The sequence below is a fragment of the Eleginops maclovinus genome, chromosome 7 (assembly GCF_036324505.1).
Source record: "Eleginops maclovinus isolate JMC-PN-2008 ecotype Puerto Natales chromosome 7, JC_Emac_rtc_rv5, whole genome shotgun sequence".
In the NCBI taxonomy this organism is placed as follows: domain Eukaryota; kingdom Metazoa; phylum Chordata; class Actinopteri; order Perciformes; family Eleginopidae; genus Eleginops; species Eleginops maclovinus.
Window position 1 is genome coordinate 4,170,401 of NC_086355.1, and position 9,647 is coordinate 4,180,047.

General features: G+C 40.8%; 1 protein-coding gene across 1 annotated transcript in view; it reads right to left on the reverse strand.

The window, feature by feature from the left end:
* raph1a (Ras association (RalGDS/AF-6) and pleckstrin homology domains 1a) overlaps positions 1 to 8,856 on the reverse strand; it is a 65,298-nt gene extending 56,442 nt beyond the window's left edge. The window contains 1 exon segment of the mRNA XM_063888560.1: positions 8,671 to 8,856. The gene's annotated coding sequence lies outside the window, so the exon portion shown is untranslated.
* Positions 8,857 to 9,647: the final 791 nt, after the last annotated feature.

Genomic DNA, 9,647 nt, shown 5'->3' on the forward strand with positions numbered 1-9,647 from the left:
CAAAGCCGTGATGGTGGTATATTTAGAAGCTATAGTTTCTCAATGCAGAACTAATCAGCTGTCAATTATGCTTATTAAAAAGTGCATTTCTTTTCGATAATTGGAAATCTATAAAAGAAAATAACTTCAGGGTAAAAACTTGTCATCTTAATTATCGATTCACGTTCACACCGAGTATTTGATCTCTTTGCTAACAACCAAAATGTGTCAATAGAGGGGTCCTTAAACCCGCAAAGGACTTAAATCGCCTCAGGGTCAACGTAGATACTTGAAATAAGGTCTGTGGTTAACACAAGCTGAAGAGATTTCACGTTCTACATTCTAAAATATGTCAGTCATTTCCCCACTTGTCAATGTCCGAAACTTCTATGTGTCCTAGCTGCTAACAAGTGACTGAATAAACTGCTAAACAAACCAAAAATGTGTTGCGTTCAGCTTAGCGGTGGTGAAGCACAGCCATGCAACTGTGATAAAGTTAGTTCTTAACCCTGAATTGTTGTTTTTTCCTGCATTTATGTTTAAGAAAAATCACAAAGTAAAGAGACCCTGCTGAACAAAAAGCACAAACGCATGTTGGCCACAAAGCTTATGTTCTGCAATATACTGAAATCCAATGGAAAAATCCCATCGCTTCGAGGGAGCACTTTCATATAAGACTCAAAGGCTTTGTTGTCATATGCACAGTAGCTACAGTGTAGACATGGCAATCCATCTATCCATCTTCTCCCGCTTTTCCGTCAGGGTCGCGGAGGTAACAGCTCCAGCAGAGAGCCCCACGCTTCTCTTTCCCTGGCCACATCAACCAGGTCTGACTGGGGGATTCCAAGGCGCTCCCAGGCCAGCGAAGAGATATAATCCCTCCACCTGGTCCTCGGTCTACCCCTCGGTCTCTTCTTTTCATGGCAATGAAAAACTTAACTCCCAGGCTCCTCCAACAATGGAAGAGTTTGCAATGCTAACTTCCAAGTCGGCCTTCAAAAATGTGTCATCACTGCACCCCTCTATTGTGTCTCGTATCAAAGCTTTAAGTATTTGGTTAGATTGTCGGTGTTGTTCCTTAGATCATAGTTCATTCCTGATTTACATCTTGTTCTTGTACATCAGCATTGACTGCATATACGACAAAACCATAGATGTGTGAGACCTGGAAAAACCGACCAATCAGAGCAGACTGAGCTTTTTTCGTGTTAAAGAGATGGGCGCAAAAACAGAGTGTCGTTTCCGGCAAAGGATGGAAGCAGCTATCTGTAGACAGTGTGTGTTTTTTAACAAAGCCTGTTGTATGTACTAGTAAAAATATATTCTAAAGCATTACATACACAGAAGGCCTTTTTTGTACGAACACCTACATTATTTTCTGTCCTTTCATTTTGTATACACAGCTGACTGGATTTTTTCAAAGTGAAGACCGACCCACCAGGGGAGACGTTTTTCCTCTAGTTTGTTTTCCTACAATTCCTTGTTTCTTTGACCACGTCACAGGACTTATGAGAGGAAGGTCCCTTTAGACCAACATCAGCTTTGTAAACTGCATCCCTGACCCTCAAAGGGTTTCCCTGGTGCGAAGAGAAACCAATCGCACCAGTAAAATCTAAATGTTCCTTCAAAATTCAGATACTTTTACTGAAAACACCATTAGGATCTTTTTCTGTTCTGCCATTTTGTTTATTTTACAGAGAAAAGAACTAAGTGGAAACAAAGGAAACTGGAGTACAGTTAGCTCATCTGGATAGTCCATTAACTCAATGTGTTTGCCTCTGTGTGTGTGTGTGTGTGTGTGTGTATGTGTATATGTGTATGTGTGTGTGTGTGTGTGTGTGTGTGTGTGTGTGTGTGTGTGTGAGTGTAAGACACCCACGCACACAGGCTGAGTCACTGCGTTCAGCTGCCAGTCGCCTGTTTCAACAACAAAAAAGCCAAAAAGACATCTATTTTTTATCAGTACACACACACACACACACACACACACACACACACACACACACACACACACACACACACACACACACACACACACACACACACACACACACACACACACACACACACACACACACACACACACACACACACACACACACACACACACACACACACACACACACACACACAGATCAGCTTTAATACGAAACATAACAGGATACAAGACACAGATGCAGCTCTTAATGCCAAAACCTGCACACACACACACACACACACACACACACACACACACACACACACACACACACACACACACACACACACACACACACACACACACACACACACACACACACACACACACACACACACACACACACACACACACACACACACACACACACACACACACACACACAGCTTGTATCACAGTCAGTTAAGTCCATACAAACAGCCCAGGCAGGATGTGTGTTTGAAGTAATGCTGTGACCTTAAAATGTCCTTAAATGTATTCAAACAATGAGTGAGTAATCACATTAATCTGTGCATCATTAATGTGCACATAAACCCAAACTACTTCCACTGACATCCTGACCGATGTGTTAGTTCATCCGATTATCATTTTCACAACCTCTTATTGTCACATAATGGCATTCAGTTTTCCTGTATTGGATTCTGACTCCACACACACACACACACACACACACACACACACACACACACACACACACACACTGCTCCAGTTGTGCGAGTGTCTCTGCAGGTTCAGCACTGACACAGCAAAACACACAGTGCACTATAGAGAACTACAGAGTGCTGCATTACACTACAGGAATATACACTCCAATATATGTTAGTGCTATTAGCTCACATTTAGAATCAAACAGAAGGTAATGGACATGTGAAATTATTCATTTGTCTTACAGTGATGGGATTTTCTTGTACTCACAAATGTTAAATCTCAAATGTCTGAGTTTTCTTAAATGCACCAAGGAGTCCAGTCCTAATTGTCTCCTCCACATGTTGTTGGAAAGCCTTAGTGTGCTGCATTCATTTCTTAATGTCCTGCTCTGTTTCGAATCAGAAGTCTTTCATTTCTCCAGAGACGGAGTCCTTCAGCTCCACATTGAATTGTTTATTTCACATGAATCTGCAATTGTTTGCGGATATCAATCCTTAATGGATTGGTTTACTTAACTGTTGTCTTTCTTTATCCGTTAAATATAACATATTTGCCAAATATCTGGGGTATTAAAGGCGCAAAGTTTCCCGCTTCCACCGCCAATGATCACATAAGTGGTACCCATGGTTTTAAGTATACCAGTGGCTTTTGTTTTGTATCCAATATAAAGTAATTGACCTGTGCATTTTGGTTAATTTGACATTTGATGTCCTTCAGTGACATGTCTCTATAGGAGCAAAACAATACATGTCAAATATCTGAGCTTTCTTGAATGCACCACGGACGAAATGTGTCAAAACAGTCCTTATTCACATGTACTCTAACACGCTAAGATCATCACAAAATAAAACATGCTCAATAAGAAACAGGTACTTAAACGCAGGGTGGAAACGATATGTAAACTGATTGTGTGAGAAGTATGTGTTTTGATCCTTAAAGCATGTAAACATATCCTAGTAGAGACAGTATGAAACGGTCCAGAAGCACTGTATGATTCCTTTAACTAAAAACTCTGGACTCTCCCTCTGTAGCAGCTCTGCTCTGTTGTTTCTTCACACTCTGTCTTCCTGTCTGTCTCTCTGTCTGTCTGACTGACTGTCTGTCTGACCCCTGGGAGCAGAAGGAATTTCCTGATTCCTGAGAAAAGCAGGGATGACTTTTCCATATACTTGGCGTGAGGCAGAGACAGAAATGAAGAAAACAACGTCCGATGGTGACCCGACCTCTCACAGCCACCACTGAGAATACCCTGACACACTGCACCACAGCAGCTGATACAGATGTAAGCAGTGCATTAAGAGGATGTTAACAAGAGGAATGCAGAGCTGCCAGACGAAGCACACCAAACACACCGCAGGCCTGCAAAGGCAGATGTTCGATTCCCACAACACTGTACTGAAACGTCTTCAGGCTGGAAACTGTACGAACTTTGGATCAGAGAGTTATCCAAAGTTATTGAACCCATATTACTTTGACCACATGCTGTATATTTCAGATGCAAAGTAGACATATTGCTCAGTGGTTGGTCCCCAAAGGTGGATTGAATCATTAGAAACCTTGCTTTAGTAAAAGGTATGCAAGCTTTCAGCAAAATGTACTAAAGTCAGTGTTTCACAAATGTTTCTAGATTACTGCTGCATTACTTTGCACTGTATTTCTGTAGATGTGTTTGACTCCTTCATATCCTTTATATTGGTCAGTTAAATCTAAAGCAGTGCATCATAGACAACAAGGGGGTTTGTAGCTTGGTCCTGCAAGAACCGCATCTTTCAAAAGTAGACATTCCTTATTTTGCTTTAGTAGAGAAACAGTTTTCAGCTGATCCCAGAGGCTGTTTAAAGACTTTAAAAAGCTTAAGAAGGGGAATTGTTTCAACACACCAACACACACTTTATCTTTCAGTTTATCCGAAGAGAAATGTATGAAAAATTGTAATCTGAAAAGTTCCTAAATCTGTCAGACAAATGGAGTAAATTAAAGAGGCCCTTTTATGCTCATCTTCAGGTTCATATTTGTACCTATTATCTCTCCTGGGACATGTCTCCATGCTTTAGTGTTCAGAAAGCTCTTTATGTTTCTCATACTGCCTGTGCTGCAGCTCCTCTTTTCACCCTCTGTCTGAAACCAGAGCCCAGTCTGCTCTGATTGGTTAGCTGGTCGGCCCCGTTGTGATTGGTCAACCCCTAAAAGACATCCCGCCCCTTAGCCTATCCTGTACAATGTGTTGGAGCGCTAGCCAACAGAAGTGGAAGTGTTACACAGTGATGTCACTGTGTTCAGGAAATAAATAAAGGAGTTCAATGGATAAGTTTCAGGCAGTAGGGGAGTTTGTGGGACAGACACAGGGATTTTAGCCTTTGCAGACCATTTACATGCACACAAACCTATAGAACACACAACAGGAAAGGGAAACCCCCCAAAAAGCATAATAAGGTCTCCTTTAAAAACTACCATATTGGCCTTTGAGATGTTGAGAAGACAAAAAATACGTTGCTAAAAAAGGGTAATACTCAAGTACAAAGCTGAGGTATTACATATAAATACTCAGTATGTGATCCTTGTGTACCTAGTTACACCTAGTTACCCCCCCCCCCCCCCCATTGGTAGTCACTGGTGCTAGTCCATGGATTAAAATCTACCTCCAGGAAAAAATGAATCTGCTTTTTGTGAGTGTTGTGATTGGGTAAAGACCTGACAGAGCCAGCTGGTGTTTTCATGCTGGAAACATGAACGTTGAGCTCAGAAATATCCTTAATACTTTTAATAAATTCTTGATGTTTGAGTTATTTGCCACGTGCAAAAAAAGAAGAGGGAAAAGGGGGAGCTGCTTACGGCTGCAAAATATTAAAGCAAAAACAAAAGATGGTGAAAACAGCTGGGAGAATCTCAGAAAACCAAAAACACTTTGAATCTCCGTGAAGTTTAATCGTCTGTGACATTCCAACGCCACCGTTTGATGGACATTAATAGGCTGGAGTTCTACATCATTTCCTGTTTGTGCAAAGCAGCACACTGATGTGAACGTGTGGAATGTACTAGAGGACGATATTTACACAGAGTACAAATATCAGAGAGGTTGGAAATAGGTAGAAAAACTTGTTTGGTATTCAAATGAGAAGGGGGCAAATGGTGATACTGTTGTTATCGGGTCTTCTTTTGTCCTTCACACTCTTGATTTGGGTAGTATTGATGATAATAATGAGGGATGAGGATGGATATAGGGGGTGAGTAGTGGGGATGGACCCTGGGGCAAAGATTAGTATAAGTTCACATGATAAGGTGTAGAAGATGTTGCTTCCTAATTTACATATGAAATGCATAATCCAATAGATGTTATAGTGTAGAATAAAACAGTACATGGAAAATCCAGTACACTGTTCAGACAATTTAAAGAAGGAGGAGACAGATATTGGCACATCGATTGGTATGGGAATTTAAAGGCTTCAAATTAAGGTTCCTGTATTGATATTTTACATGTCAGTATCCGCCGGTGCACGGTAATATGTAAGTTCCAATAGAAAACAGACTTGATGCTAACTGCTAACTTAATGATAGCCACCTGCTCAAATGGCATCAAAGAAGCCCAACTATGAAAACTCAAACCAGATGAAATCCAGAGAAAAAATGTCACCCAGCTGAACTGAGAACTGAACTGAGGGAAGTAGGGAGCAGAGACAGCCTGAGAAGAGCTCTAACCCGACAGTGAAGGACAGTGAATCGGAAACATGGAGCCTGCAGTCTCTGGTGTGGAGCTCAGGCTGGCAGGCAGAGCAGCCTTCAGTTGAAGTAGGGCAGTAGGGATTTTTATACTCCAGTTAACCCTCTGCACTACAGGGAGATGCTGAATCCTGCTCCACTCTGCTGCACAAGAGATTGGACGTCTCAATTCTGTCCGAATGATTAAACTACATCTCTGATGAGCCTGGTTACACATTACAGTGCTGAGGAAGAACCCCCCCCAGCACCAGTAAATAGGGATGCACGGTATAGGAGCACAACTTTTGCTAATATCACAAATACTGCAACAATACGATTTCAATTACAAGGCGTTTGATGGTTTTGAGATGGTATCGTCTGTCCATGAAACACAATGAGTCTCCCTTACATTAATTAGACAACTAAAGGAGATTTGAAAAATGCATCACTGGTGGTGCAGACTGGTATGTGAATTTTAAAATAAAAGACAGCATCCTCCACCCGGATAGACGAGTAGATCCTGGCTCAACTTTTTGCCAAAAGGCAGTCTGACACCACTGCCAACACAAATATATTAGCCGATCAATCTTCAAACAGGACTTTCTGGCTTACTTGTGATGTCAATGGATGAAGAAATTCTGCTTATTCATCTTATACTGCTGAACACAGAAATCTAAATCCACTCTTAGGGTGACATCTATGATCACCGTTTATGGGACTATGTTTCATTTCCACAGACAATGTAATCTGCATCATGTATACAAAAGTAGGAATATGTGCAATAAAGAACCCAACCATCAATCCAGAGTCATAAAACCACTGTACCCACCAAGCCAACATGTAACACCAACAACCAGCTTTATGGTTGAACTTTGCACAGTAACAAATCCATTCTCACAACGTTTATAAACCTATGAAATATCCTAAAGTGATTAGAAGGATACTGATGTGCAGTGTTTCATGGGTTGATCACAATATTTTCTTCCTATAATTAGGAATTTCTTATTTTGAAGTAGACCGCCAGTCTACCAGCAGAAGGTCATGGCTTCTTCAGGTTTATATTACATTGCATTTAGCTGATGATTCTTTCCAAAGTGACGTACAATAAGTGCAATAAACCATAAACATTCACACTAAGGTTAACTTGGAGGAAGTCAGGCAGTGAAGCAGTAACGCACTGAACAGTATCTGGAATTTGCCCCATTCAAAACTAAAAAGTGTAACTGTGTGTGTAAATGGCTCCAGGTTTCAAATGTGGAGCCCATTATTGATCTTTTTTCCCACCAAGGGAGGGGGACAAGATGGTGAGACAGGTTGAGCTACAGGCAGACAGACAGATGGCAGGCCTGCATGTCTGATGATGCTGAATTTTTAAATGTCTTTTAAATGGGACTTGGGGCAAAACCCTGAGCATGCTTCTTACAGACGGCATCAGAAACACCACAGTGATGCAGCCACATTTACAGTGTCAAATAAATCTAAATGAATTAATTTAGATAAACTGTATACAATAAAGAGTAATAATAAAGCTTTATTCATACAGCACTTGTCATACAGCAGGTGCAGCTCAAAGTGCTTTAACAAAATGGCACACATTACAAATTAAAACAGAGATCCATCTAATATAAATAATGATCCCTCGTGGAAACATAAAGGAACACATAAGACTAAATGAATAGATACAATCAAATAAATAATAACTTAAAAATATATCAAATAAATTAAAACATATATTATATATAATAGGTATGTGGCAGCTGCAGGCTAACACGCCCCTGGGCTGTGTAATGTAATGTAACGCTATATGAATGCCACGCCTTGCTGCTGGTGTCAGCTCTGCACGCCTGGCCTCGGATCTGCAGCACTAATACCCCGGCTGAGAGAGGCGCTGTCAGCCGGCTGCTGCTCCCCGGACAACCTGCGCATCAGGCCGGGAGTCTGAGCTCTGCAGGCCCTGCGGCGATGCATGCAGCACCGTCAAAATCACACATGCACAGCGAATAACGGCGGAGAAATCGACCCCATGTGTGCATATGCAGCCCATACTATGATGCATTTATCCAGCTGATGTGAATAAAATCCATGTTTTATGTGCTGCTTTTTCGCAATCCCCCCCCCCACCCCCCCACCACCACCACCATCACCACCCTTCTCCTTTCTCTGCATACACATGCAATGGGATTAATTGGCTTTTATGGCAGCGGATGTTAATTAAAGGATCCACTCTTACAACCAAAAGGTCGAGATTGTCTCAGATTTAAATAACAGGGGATGTTTATTCAACGTGTAAAATAAAAAAAACAACGAGGAAAAAGAGAAATGTGGTGGGATAGAGATGCGTTTATGTGAAGGGGAATTGGGCTACTTACTGTGCGGATCCAGGGAGATTTCTGGGAGAAAAACCGCAGCCACCGGCGGGGAGAGAGGCGAGCAGAGTCCGGGGGGAAACGGTGAGACGGTCACGGCTCCGTGGGGATTTCTGCCGGTTTAGTCCCGGTTTTCACCGACTCCCCTTTCCCAGATATCCCAGATTTCCCTGATTTCCCCTGCTGCTGCCACACTGAATCCCAACACCGCTAACACAAGTGTCAAGTTAGAGGCAGGCTGTATACAGAACTTCCGGGCAGGACTTTCAAAGTAAAACAACGCGCTGCTAATCTAAAACCATAGCTATATTATATATTATGTTATTAGAATATATAATCTATTATTTATGATCAAATTCACAATAACAATCTAATTAAAATAATAGAACATCAATAAATATTCATAAACATGGTTACTGTTTTTAGATTTGATTGATATTAGAAAAACTTAATTCATTCCTAATTAATTAATATATACATATATATATATATATATATATATATATATATATATATATATATATATATATATGTATATATATTTATATTATTGTTATTTCCCACCCCCTCTGATTCATCTCGCGACACCTTCCGTAACGCCAATCCCTATGTTGGTATTTTGTTTTGGAGTTGAAATTATTGCACTTCCGGTTTTCTACCGTCTGACTTGACACAGTTTAGCTTCATACCGGATCCCAAAAAACCCAGCGGGAGCGAGCATCCATGCCCTGCGCGTTCCCGGTGCCTTGTTTCCTGTCCTGCCCAACCCAGAATGAGCCTCCACCAATCAGCCCTGATGAGGTCATTCTATCCCGTTATACCCTACATATTTAATGTACATTATTACTATACACATATACTATTTATCTGTATTTATTAACATAAATGACAATTATGTTTATGCCATGATTATTATCATTATCATTATTATTATTATTATTATTATTATTATTATTATTATTATTATTATTATTATTATT